At 48.9% G+C, this 13,061-nt stretch overlaps 2 long non-coding RNA genes across 2 annotated transcripts; one reads left to right on the forward strand and one right to left on the reverse strand.

Annotated features, from left to right (window-relative positions):
- The first annotated feature begins 642 nt into the window (after window positions 1-642).
- On the forward strand, window positions 643-8,035 carry LOC106999574 (uncharacterized). The gene is made up of 6 exons (XR_001446483.3): window positions 643-692; window positions 1,509-1,626; window positions 1,954-2,142; window positions 2,719-3,061; window positions 6,146-6,227; window positions 6,627-8,035. It is a non-coding gene; the product is annotated as an uncharacterized LOC106999574 (long non-coding RNA).
- Window positions 8,036-10,177: 2,142 nt separating this feature from the next.
- Window positions 10,178-12,178, reverse strand: LOC144330402 (uncharacterized). The gene is made up of 2 exons (XR_013396559.1): window positions 12,078-12,178; window positions 10,178-10,211 (listed from the first exon to the last, which is right to left on the reverse strand). It is a non-coding gene; the product is annotated as an uncharacterized LOC144330402 (long non-coding RNA).
- Window positions 12,179-13,061: the final 883 nt, after the last annotated feature.

Genomic DNA, 13,061 nt, shown 5'->3' on the forward strand with positions numbered 1-13,061 from the left:
AATGTTTGTATTAGACTAAGGTTACTAGAATGGATGTTTTTCCGCATCGTATTACCCAGAAAAGAATACCTTTCAAGAAAGATCAGATTAATTAAGTAGGAAAATGAAGACACTCTATTATCTTTGCATATCTGATGTACTATGAGTGATTTTGTGACCCTGCTGCATGCACACATATGCACAGAAAAAAAAAAAATCTTAGAATGTAGACCAAAATATTAACAGTGGTTATGGATGAGTGATGGATGAGTGAAGTAACTATAGATTTGGAAGGATATTGTCTGTTTTAAAAGAAAATGAACACTTTCACTCCCAAACAAGATGGAATCATAGAGAACGGATTTCCTCTCCTGCCTGAAAAAATCAAAATAAATTGAACTTGCAAATGTATAAAACAAGAGTTCTCGAGACACTGGATGATACGGTTCGGCTGTGTCCCCACCCAAATCTCATCTTGAATTGTAGTTCCCATAATTCCCATGTGTTGTGGGAGGAACCTGGTGGGAGATATTTGAATCATGGGGGTGGTTCCCCCATACTGTTCTCGTGGAGGTGAGTAAGTCTCATGAGATCTGATGGTTTTATAAGGGGGTTCCCTCTTCACTTGGTTCCATTCTCTCTTGTCCACCACCATATAAGATGTGCCTTCACCTTCTGCCGTGATTGTAAGGCTTCCCTAGACCTGTGGAACTGTGAGTCCATTAAACCTATTAAATCTCTTTTTCTTTATAATTTACCCAGTCTCACGTATGTCTTCATCAGCAGCATGAGAACAGACTAATACACTGGATATCAGGCAACTAGGCACAATGATTTCTGAGAATGTGGAAAATAAAGTGAGCCTGCAATTAACCCAGCTTCCTTTCTTGAGAGGGTTTCCAGGCCACAGCATGGACAGGGTTACCCAGGTGGGGCCTGGCAGGCTCCTCGAATTGGGAAGACAGAGCTGAGAATTCAGGGAGACTCTGGTCACAGGTAGGGGCAGGGGGGTGATGCTGAGAGCCCCTGGGGCATGCCTGCCCTCTGCAAAGCTCATGGTTGGTTGCAGCGAGGTGGTCTGGGGGTGGACGTGGGCAATGGGGAGTCTGCGTGTGTTAGAGCCAAGCTCTCCCCTCCTTCTAGTCTCTCTGGGTTTCTGCAGCTCCTGGTAACTTTGCACTGATTCCAGAGACAGCAATTGTTCAGGCACCTGGGTGTAATTCCAAAAAACAAACCCCAAACCTGGCTCTTGGTGCTTTCAGTGATGGCTCAGAGCAGGAATTCTCTGGTTTGGGGTGCATCCTCAAAGGTGGGGGAGGCTTGCTGAAAAGACAGGAGTCTGGTCCCACCTCAGGCTGCTGATCTGGAGCAGGCTCAGGAGTTTTTCTAACACGCTCCCTGAGAGATCCTAGCAAACGTTTGCACAACACTCACTTGAAAGCTGTGTGACCAAAACCATGATTACAGGATTGTCCCTGAACACGGTGGAGAAATCACCTGTCCTTTAAATCTCCCTTGTGGTGACTTAGGGGAGGAGCCGGAAGAGAGCAGCGCTTCACAATAAAAGGAAGAATTGCTTGAACGGAGGCGGAGGCGTTTCAGGCATGAGTCACAGGCTGGGTGTGGAGGAGGAAAGTGTGAAGCAAGGTAGGCTTCCCAGCACCCCTCCAGGCACAGCCGGGGCTGGCCAGCCTCAGCCAGGCCAGATGGAGGGATCCCTGGAGAGTGGGGCCGGCTGCCCAGCTAGAATGCCTCCTTTTACTTCCAGCAGGGAAAACAAAAAGGCCTCCTCTCAATAGCAGAATTATCTACGTTTTCCCTCCCTTCCTCACTTAAATGCTTTCGAGGAGTGGGAGGAAGAAATTGGAGGCTGGAACGAATACCCTTTGCCCTCCTCTGAAAGCAGCCCGGGAGGGGTGAGAGGGTGTAGGAGCAGAGACTCCAAATGGCCCCCACCTGCCAAACCGTTCTCAGGAACAGGCACCAGCTGAGACGTTGGCAGCAGCCGCTCCCCTGCAAGGAGCCCCTCCCACTTCCTGTCCCGCACACCTGCCTCATTGGAAAGCGACGCACCCACTGTTTGGCCTCGGCAGCCTGATGTTTCTCACCACACAGGAAGACAGTCATGCTACAGGAAGACCTCGGACTTTGCATCCAGCAGATGTGAGTTCAAATTCCAGCTTTATAATTTGCAAGCTCAGAGGTGGATTTGCTGGGAAGCTAAACAAGCTTACCTGCAGAGCCCCTAGCTTGCACGGCCCCTCCCAAGACCTTAACCTCATTTTGTATTCATAATTTTGTAGTCTTTTCCCTTTATTTTTTTTATTTATTTTATTTTATTTTTTTTTTTTTTTTGAGGCGGAGTCTCGCTCTGTCGCCCAGGCTGGAGTGCAGTGGCTGGATCTCAGCTCACTGCAAGCTCCGCCTCCCGGGTTTACGCCATTCTCCTGCCTCGGCCTCCCGAGTAGCTGGGACTACAGGCGCCCGCCACCGTGCCCGGCTAGTTTTTTGTATTTTTCAGTAGAGACGGGATTTCACCATGTTAGCCAGGATGGTCTCGATCTCCTGACCTCGTGATCCGCCCGTCTCGGCCTCCCAAAGTGCTGGGATTACAGGCTTCAGCCACCGTGCCCGGCCGGCAGCTCGAATTTTTAAGCATTAAGCCCCACGAGACCTGAGTCCACCTAGGAGGTGGGAGATATCCCCTGCAGCATGAGAATAATAATTACCACCTTGTAGGGTTGTTCTAGGAATTGCCAGACTGACAACACACCACACACCCAGAAGGCACCCAAGTCACAGAGCCTGATATTGTTCCCAGAGCGCCATTGCATCACCCTTGACCACAAGACCTGCGTCATTGGATTTGTCTCCAAAACTTGGGACTCTGGAGATAAAACGTCGTTGCAAGGCTACCTTTGCCACTGAATCTTAGCAGCTTTTGAAGCAAAGCATTTCAATATTTAGACACTGTGTGTTTCTAATGGGTACTGGGATCAAAATAATAAAAACTCAGCCTGCAAAGGGAGAAGAATAGAAACCAGCAGATTCATTATTTCACAGAATGTTCCTCTCCTCTCAGGTAAACATGCCTAATAATATCTGCTTAACTAATGAGCACCGCATTGCCAGTGGGGCCTTGACTCTGATGATGTAATGCATTTCTGTGCCATCACACCCCCCACCCATCTCGGAGAGCGTCTGAAAATTAAGTGGGGCAGATGTAATTATGTGTCTAATATGCAAGGTACACGTGCACGTAGAAGCGTGCATTGTGTAAACAACGGTACAAAATCAACTGCGGGTATCTGCTTGGTTCACGTCCTACAAGCACCATTTTCATTTTATTTCAGTTACTTCTTTTTTTTTTTTTTTTTTTTGTAACAGAGTCTCACTGTGTTGCCCAGGCTGGCAGGCTGGAGTGCAGCAGCACAATCTTGGCTCACTGCAACCTCCGCCTCTCAGGTTCAAGCAATTCTCGTGCCTCAGCCTCCCAAGTAGCTGGGATTACAGGCATGCACCACCACGCCCAGCTAATTTTTGTGCTTTTAGTAGAGGTGGGGTTTCACCATGTGTTGGCTGGTCTCGAACTCCTGACTTCAGGTGATCTGACCGCCTTGGCAGTTCAACTTCACATGCAGCAGCCTTGGGCTACTTCTTTGAGAGTCAGATCGGCAGAGATGTGGCCTGAGAGGAAAGAAGGCGAGTGCACAGCATGCTCAGGACTTTCAGGTCACTCAAAGCTCCTCAGAGCCGCACCAGACACAGAAGACAACAAAGGCTCCACCTGGGGGACAGGCTCCACACGGTGTGGCCCAGCATGACAGTGAGGGTTCCTCCCATAACCAGCATGGGGCTCTATGCCAAGGCCATTCCCTCCCAAAGGAAACTCATGCAAGATCATTTTTTAGGCTAGTTTCTAGTCTTCTAGCAAATGCACTGGGTTAGAATTCATGCATTTTTTAGACTCCCATCCTCAGCACTAAAGACCCACTTCTGAGTGTGCTCCAAGCTGTGCCCAGGGTAGGGAGAGGATTCAGACACAGCTGTGCCCTCCACAGGTCACAGGTGGGTGGAGAAGAGTCATCCCTGCCCACAGGGACAGGCGGTAACAGGGAAAAGGGAAGAACAGGGCTAAGGGAACCCAGGAAAAGCCTGAGTCAGGTGTTAGAGAAGGAAGCAGCCAGAGCGGGCTGAGGCGGGGGGGATGAGAGGGACGCAAGGGGACGTGGGGTGACATGAGGCCTCCAGCAGGGGTGCAGCTTGTGGAAACCCAAGGAGCGCTGCAAGCGGTGTAACTAACGCTGGGAGGGGAGGGGAAGAGATGAGGCTGAAGTCAGTGGAAACCAGAAGGCCAAGGGCCTGGGGAGCCGAGCCAGGGGTGGAGCTCCATCCTGAGGGCCGTGGCCAGCTGCTAAAGGGATTTCAGGAGGGCAGTAATACCATAAGATTTTGGAGTTTTCGTTTTTTGTTTTTTGTTTTTGTGTTTTTTTTGATTTCGGGGTTTTGTTCTGACATGGAGTCTCGCTCTGTCACCCAGAGGGGAGTGTAGTGGTGCAATCTTGGCTCACTGCAACCTCTACCTCCCGGGTTCAAGCGATCCTCCTGCCTCAGCCTCTTGTGTAGCTGGGACTACAGGCGCCCACTACCACGCTAATTTTTGTATTTTTGTATTTTTAAGTAGAGACAGGGTTTTGCCATGTCAGCCAGGCTGGTCTTGAACTCCTGACCTCAGGCAATCTGCCTGCCTCGGCCTCTCAAAGTGCTGGGATTACAGGCGTGCAATACCGCGCTCAGCTAAGATTTGGGTTTTCAAGGGGTGGTCCTGGTTGCTGGGCACAGTGGAATTGAAGGAGATAGAAGTGGATTGTAGGGAGGGCATGGTGGCCACTTCAGAAGCTGCAGGATTCAGAGTTTGAGAAGCCCCAGTGTGCATCAGACCCAGCACATTCAAATGTATCCACTACAAAGAAACCTTTTATCTGAGGAAGGCAAGCTCCCTTTAAATGATCAGGCCTAGAGAGGCACAGATGTGACAGCTGTCACAGCTCACTGCCCCACCTGAGAAAATAAATCTCCTGAAGCCGCTTGCTGTGTGGGCTCTAGGTTGACTGGTACCAGTAGCTATGCATCAACCTAACAATGCCACATGCCAGACACCGTAACTCGTGCCCTGTAGTTCAACAACGTATAGACAATCACTCATCAATGTTATTTCTGTAAACTGATGAGAATTCCTGAAAAACAGTTTTGCAATCGCCCCTTTCCTGATTTGTCTTCTTTTGTTTAAAAACTCGAGCCTCTCTTCTCTGGAGCACTTTCCAAAGTAACTTGGGAGGGCTTCCTGGACTGCAGTCCTCAACTGTGGCCCAAATAAACTCTCTACCTGTGTTAATTTTGCTTCCATTTCTTTCTGTTGGTCAACACCACAATCTATATTTGAAATGTCATTCTTCCATGCTAGAATATGTATTTGGAAAACAATTATTTTAATTTTTTTCTGAAGTTCCTTGGCTGTAAAACATTTCATCAACTCTTGGCTGTGATCTGTGGACAATGACTGTGCACACCTACAGACTCACTCCTCATCTTCGTGAGGCTGGGACAAGGGTACCCACGGAGGCTTGTCCCACATCTGTAAAGGCCTCACATGCATGGCTGTGAGCCTCTCAGCCCTCAGGTCCGAGCTCCCCTACCCCTTAAACAACTCTCCCAACCCCACCCCACCTCAGGTCCAGGGTGAACATTCCAGCAGTGTGGTCTGCCCACAGGGGAGACCCAGGGAAGACACCTGCACAGTCCTTAGAAAAAGGCTTAGGGTTTGAGGGTGAGGAATCCCAGGATCCCAGATACCTGGTGTGGGCTTCAGGTGGGCTCGTGCCCTTGACCCTCCCAGCTAAGTGGCTCTGCTGGAGGAGGCGGACCAGAGTGGGACCCTCAAAGGCACAGAGCCCTGGGCCAAAACCCCCAAATGCTCAAGTTTAAAAGTGATACTTTATCCTCGGGAATCCTTGCGAAGTAGGAGTGATTGTTTTCAAGATAGCTTTATGTTAATACTCAATTTAACCAATTCGAGAAATCGACATAAAATCAGCTAACCCCGTATGTGGTTTTTTTTGTTGTTGTTGTCGTTTTGTTTTGTTTTTGGCCCCTGACTTTTGTGGAGACCCATGAGATGCTTGGTCCTGAGCCTAAAGGATGCAGGGGCCTGGCTGGGACCCAGCTGGGAAGCTGATGCTGTTCTCCAGGTGAGCGCTTTGCCAAAGGCTACTCAGAACACTGCCTGCCTCCAAACTACTGCTTTCCTAATGGGTCACAAGCACTTTGCAAGAAGGTGCAATCCATCATCCCCTTCTGCTTGCATCCCCCCTCACTTCTGTGGGTGGGAGAGAGGACAGAGCAGGGGGAAGCAGGAACTCTGAGGCTCCCACCTGGGGCACCCACACTTTGATGGGCAGGAGGTGCTCCTGGCCCGCTGGGCGGGACCTCTCCCAAGAGACCCTTATGCCAACCTGGATGCTGGGGACACACCCAGCCCTCCCTTAGCCTGACCCACCTTCCTAGAAAGACAGCTCAGGATTCATTTCTCCCCAGGGCTTTCACTGTGCATGAGAAGTCCCTTCTGCCTTCTATTTTCTCTTCTCCAGGAAACCTCTCTCCGCAGCCCGAATGCTTGACTTTGAACTTTTCCAAGACTTCCAGCACCAGAGACTCAGGACTGACCAACTTTCTCAATATCCTATTCCCCCAACCCCACTCTGGGCTCCCAGTCAATCTCCCTCCCCCCTTTTTCCCCTGTAAAAAACCTAAACTGCTCAGTTATTCTCCCTCAACCCCTGGATCACATCAGCCCCATGGAGAGCTCCACTCTGGTCCACCACCTCCAGCAGAGCCACTTAGCTGGGAGGGCCAAGGGCGCAAGCCCACCGGGAGCCCACACCGGGTATCTGGGATCCTGGAATTCCTCACCCCAAATGCTAACCCTAATTTTAGAACTTGATCACAAAGGATTTCATCCTTGAAAGAAACTGTTCCAGCAATCTTGATTTTGACATGAGTCTGGAAAGGATCTTGAGCGCTACATGGGTCCCACTGGGGGTCCCACTGGGGGGTCTCCTCCCAGTGGCTCCTGTTCCCTCCCGGCACAGCTGGCCTTTGCTCTGCACCTCCACTCTGCACTGAGGTCCCTTTGGCTAGTCCTCATGGAGGGGCCTCAGGAGAAGTGGGGAAAGCACAGGTTCCCCACAAAAGACTCCAATGTGGGCTCAGCCTAGTCATGTGACCCTAGACAAGCTTTTAATTTGCCTGCACCCCACAGCACAAGTAACCTCCCCTGCTGTTATGGGTTGAGTTATGTTCCTCCAAAAAAGATCTGTTGGAGTCCTAACCCCCAGGACCTGAAAATGTGACCGTATTTGGGCATAGGGTCTTTACAGAGGTCATCAAGGTAAAGTGAGGTCGTTAGGATGGGCCCTAGTGTGATATGATTGGCGTCCCTACAAAAAGGGGAAATTTGGACACGGAAACAGACAGACATTGAGGGAAGATGATGTGAAGAGACACAGGGAGAAGATGTCATCTACAAGCCACAGAGAGAGGCCCAGAGCAGACCCTCCCTTACTGCCCTCAGAAGGAGCCAGCCATGCCAACGCCTCGATCTTGGACTTCCAGCCTCCAGAGCTTTCAGACAATAAACGTCTGCTGTTTCAGCCCCCATCTGTGGGACTTTCTTAAGGCAGCCCTAGCAACAAACCCACCTGCCCTGTTGACTTCCTGAAATGAGAGAGCCACACGGCAGTGCTGCATAAAGGGCAAGTGCTGCGGATTCATTCAGGCCATGAGCAATCATTGAGCACCAACAGTGTGCCAGGGACCATGCGTGAGCGCTAGGGGTCTGCACCACCAACTTAGATAAAGTCCCTAACTTGCTTCCTTTACATAAGTTATTCTCCTAGCCACCATGCAAGTGGAATCATCTCAGACTGCTACAGTCTTCATAGCTCCTAGCTAATCATTAAGCACATTGTAGGTGCTTAATAAATGCCTAAATAATTGATTTACTACAGATTCGTAATGGCTACAAATTATTCCATGTACAAGTCTGAATTTGGGCGTGCTGAATATTTTATAGTCTTTAGCAACATCCAGAAGAACTAATCGTAGTTTGAGTCCAAAATAACCTCATTTACTTAGTACCACGACAGGCTTGTCCTGTTCTGTAGGGTGTAGAATATTGAGCCCAAAGGGATGGCATCTCGTTTGCTTTCATGACCTCCTCCCCTCTTGCACGGATACAGATCATGGCTTTAGACAATTTTTGAGGTGAGGCTACATTTTCTGGGCGTAACCAACTTCAGATAAAAGATATTTTCTGTAATGCGTCGTGCAGGATCTTAATAATTCTAGGAGCTCATTTGAAAGTCATTTTAAACTGGCCTTTTGAGAGTTCTGCATTATTAGAAAGAAAGGGAGAGGAGAAGGGGGAAGTGGAAAGAGGGGGGAAGTGGAAAGGGGGAGGGGAAGTGGGGAAAGGAGAGAACAGAGAGGGGAGAGGGAGAAAAGGAAGGAAGGAGGAGAGAGAGAAGGACGGCATCTTTGGGGCAAAACCAGTCCCTGCAGTATGTGGACATTGTGTGCTGCTGGGCAGAAGGTTTTCAGCACGACAAGAATGAGAATGCCAAGTGCATAAATTATAATGTCGTCTTTTCCCTGCAAACAGTGAATAATTATAGATGCCAAGTGTCTCAGTGAAATCTGCTGGGCATATGGCCCCTTTTTGTCTTCATGCCACTTTTCTTTTCTCCTCCAGGGCAAAGAAGCCAGCATGAATTAGCACCTGGCCACAGTATCCTGACCTGTGAGAAAAAAAATGAGGGCATGTTTTCAATTTCCAGGGAAGCATACGTCCGTGTTTGATTCAAAACATATTTACTGAGTACCTAAAATATCCCAGGTCCTGTGGAAATACAGGAAGGGCTCGTCACACGAGGAGTGTACAACCTTAACAGACAGCCCAGCGCCACAATTGTTTATTGAGTGACTACTGTACACCAGGGGCTGTGCGAGGTTGGGGGTGCAGATGGAGGCACCAAAGTGAATATTCCATCAATTCCTACCCCAAAAGGGATTATAGATTCATGAAAAGGGAGATTCATAACAAATCACGTCTTTTCCTTTCATTCTTATAGCAGTCTACAAAGGCGGCACAATCATTCGCCCACCTTGCAGATGCAGCAACTGTGGCATGCAGTTTCAGTCACTTCCTTGCAAAGGGGACTAGGAAGTGGAGGAGGTGGGTGTGAACATAGCCTGGCTGTGCACACTGGGCTGGCATAGTCATCTCAGCACAATGGAGCAGGAGGTGAGGGGTGTATGCAGGCAAGCAGCCTGCAAGGATTCAGGAGAGGACACAGAAAACACTTCCCAGAGGTGCAGAGATGCTGTCCTTGGAACCCAGAGGAGGGAGTGACTCCAACAGGAAGACTGGCAGAGGCATCTGGAATGGGGTGGAACTTCAGTAGGTGAGGAAGTTGGGAAAGGCCAGTGCAGAGGCAGGCAAGAGCAGAGGCAGGCCCATGTGGGCTGGGGATACCAGGGAGGACGAGGGGCCTTGTGGGATGCAGAGGGAGTGGAAGCAAAGTCGGAGCTCAGAGGGCCCTGCTGGCCTGCTGAGGAGCTGGATACATCTTGTTTGTGCTGTCTTACTCAGTTTCACACTGCTATGAAGACACTACCTGAGACTGGGTAATTTATAAACAAAAGAGGTTTAATTGACTCACAGTTCCACATGGTTGGGGAGGCCTCAGGAAACTTACAATCATGGCAGAAGGTGGAGGGGAAGCAAGGCATATCTTACCATGTGAAGCAGGAGAGAGAGCGCATGCAGGAAAAACTACCACTTTTAAACCATCAGATCTCATGAGAACTCCCTCACTATCATGAGAACACCATGGGGGAAACTGTCCCCATGATCCAACCACCTCCCACCAGGTCCCTCCCTCAACACATGGAGATTACAATTTGAGATGAGATTTGGGTGGGGACACAGAGCCAAACCATGTCGTTCCACCCCGGCCCCTCCCAAATCTCGTGTCCTTTTCACATTTCAAAACCAATCATGTCTTCCCAACAGTTTCCTGAAAGTATTAACTCATTCCAGCATTAACTCAAAAGTCCAAGTCCAAAGTCTCTTCTGAGATAAGGCAAGTCCCTTCTGCCTTGCCTTCATGAGCCTGTAAAATAAAAAACAATTTAGTTGCTTCCAAGATTCAATGGGGGTGGTAAATGTTCCCATTCCAAATAGGAGAAATTCACCAAAACAAATGGACCACAGGCCCCTTGTAAGTCCAAAACCAGTCAGAGCACGTATTAAATCTTAAAGCTCCAGAATGACCTTCTTTGACTCCATGTCTCACATCCAGGGCATGCTTATGCAAGGGGTGGGCTCCCAAGGCCTTGGGCAGCTCCACCCCTGTGGCTCTACAGGGTACAGCCCCCATGACTGCTTCCACAGGCTGGCATTGAGTGCCCGCAGCTTTTCCAGGCACATAGTGCAAGCTGTCAGTGAATCTACCATTCTGGAGCCTGGAGGACAGTGGCTGTCTTCTAATAGCTCCACGAGGCAGTGCCCCAGTGGGGAATCTGTGTGGGAGCTCCAACCTCACATTTCCCCTCTGCATTGTCCTAATAGAGGTTCTCCACGAGGGCTCCACTCCTCCAGCAGACTTCTGCCTGGACATCCAGACGTTTCAAATCCTCTGAAATTTAGGCAGAGGTTCCCAAAGCTCAACTCTTGTCTTCTGCACACCCAAAGGCCTAACACCATGTGGAAGCTGCCAAGGCTTGGGCTTGCAACCTCTGAGGCCATGGCCCGAGCTGCACTTTGGTCCTTTCTAGCCATGGCCGGAGCTGGAGTGGTTGTTGGGACACAGGACACCAACTCCTGAGGATGCACAGAGCAGCAGGGCCCTGGGCCCAGCCCAAGAAACCATTTTTCCATCCTAGGTCTCCAGGCTTTGATGGGAGGGGCTGCCATGGAGGTCTCTGACAAGCCCTGGAGACATCTTCCCCATTTTCTTGGCTATTAACATTCAGCTTTTCATTGCTTATGCAAATTTCTGAAGCTGGCTTGAATTCCTCCCCAGAAAATTGGTTTTTCTTTTCTACATGGTCAGGCTGCAAATTTTCCAAACCTTTATGCTCTGCTTCCCTTTTAAACATAAGTTCCCATTTCAAACCATCTATTTCTGAATGCATATAACTGAACACTTTCAGAATAAGCCAGGTCACATCTTGACTACTTTGCTGCTTAGAAACTTCTTCCACCAGATATCCTAAATCATCTCTCTCAAGTTCAAAGTTCCACAGATCTTTAAGGCAGGGGCAAAATGCCACCAGTCTCTTTGCTAAAGCATAGCATGAGTGACCTTTACTCCAGTTCCCAACAGGTTCCTCTTCTTCATCTGAGACCACCTCAGCCTGGACTTCACTGTCCATATCACTATCAACATTTTGGTCAAAACCATTCAACAAGTCTCTAGGAAGTTCCAAACTTTCCTACATCTTCCTATCTTCTTCTGAACCCTCAAATTGTTCCAACCTCTGCCCATTGCTCCGTTCCAAAGTCACTTACATATTTTCAGGCTATCCTTTTTTTTTTTTTTTTTTTTTCTGAGACAGAGTCTTACTCTGTCACCCAGGCTGGAGAGCAGTGGTGCAATCTTGACTCACTGTAACCTCCACCTCCCAGGTTCAAGCAATTCTCGTGCCTCAGCCTCCCAAGTAGCTGGGGTTACAGGCATGGGCCACCACCCCCAGCTAATTTGTTGTTGTTGTTGTTGTTATATTTTTAGTAGAGACGGGGTCTCACCATGTTGCCCAGGCTGGTCTCAAACTCCTGAGCTCAGGGAATCCATCCACCTTGCCCTCCCAAAGTGCTAGGATTACAGGCGTGAGCCACCACACCCAGCCTCAGGTTATCTTTTTAGCAATTCCCCATTCCCAGTACCAATTCTGTGTATTAGTCCATTTTCACACTGCTATAAAGACACTACCTAAGACTGGGTAATTTATAAACAAAAGAGGTTTAATTGACTCACAGTTCCACATGGCTGGGAAGGCCTCAGGAAACGTAACAACCGTGACAGAAGGCAAAAGGGAAGCAAAGCATGTCTTGCCACAGCAAAGCAGAAGAAAGAGAGAGCGCAGGAAAAACTGCCACTTTTAAAACCGTCAGATCTCATGAGAACTCCCTCAGTATCACGAGAACAGCATGGGGGAAGCTTTCCCCACAATCCAATCACCTCCCACCAGGTCCCTCCCTCAACCTGTGGGGATTACAATTCCAGATGAGATTTGGGTGCGGACACAGAGCCAAACCATATCAGGTACTATCAAAGGTTCCTGAGGAGGGATGTGACATGATCCAGCCCATGTAGAGGACAGTAACTGGTAACCACAGGCAGAATTCATTAGAGAAGGGAATCAGGTAAGAAATCATCAGAGATATGGGATCATTTGAAAAATCTATTGATCCTCCAACTGGGTACCCCAAAAGGGTAACTAGGACAATGCTATGAGGGAGGAAGATGAAACAAAAAAGCAATTTCCCCAGTAGCAGCATCCATAAGGTCCATGGCAGTGAATTAAGGGTGCCACCACTTTCTCAGAGTATGTTGAGTGAAACTCAGATGCAAAACTAGGTTTAGTATAATTACATATGTGTCAATGAAAAAAAAAATGCATAGAGGCTGGGCACGGTGGCTCACACTTGTAATCCCAGCACTTTGGGAGACTGAGGTGGGTGGATCACTTGAGGTCAGGAGTTCAAGACCAGCCTACCAGCCTGGCCAACATGGTGAAACCCCATCTCTACTAAAAATACAAAAAATTAGCCGGGCGTGGTGGCACACACCTGTAATTCCAGCTACTCAGGAGGCTGAGACACGAAAATTGCTTGAACCCAGGAGCCATTGCAATGAGCCAAGATCGTGCCACTCCACTCCAACGTGGGCGACAGAGCGAGACTGTCTCAAAAACAAAACAAAACAAAACAAAAAACAACTTTAAAAACGCATAGAAAA

This window comes from Macaca mulatta, chromosome 7, assembly GCF_049350105.2.
Source record: "Macaca mulatta isolate MMU2019108-1 chromosome 7, T2T-MMU8v2.0, whole genome shotgun sequence".
NCBI classification, from domain to species: Eukaryota; Metazoa; Chordata; class Mammalia; order Primates; family Cercopithecidae; genus Macaca; species Macaca mulatta.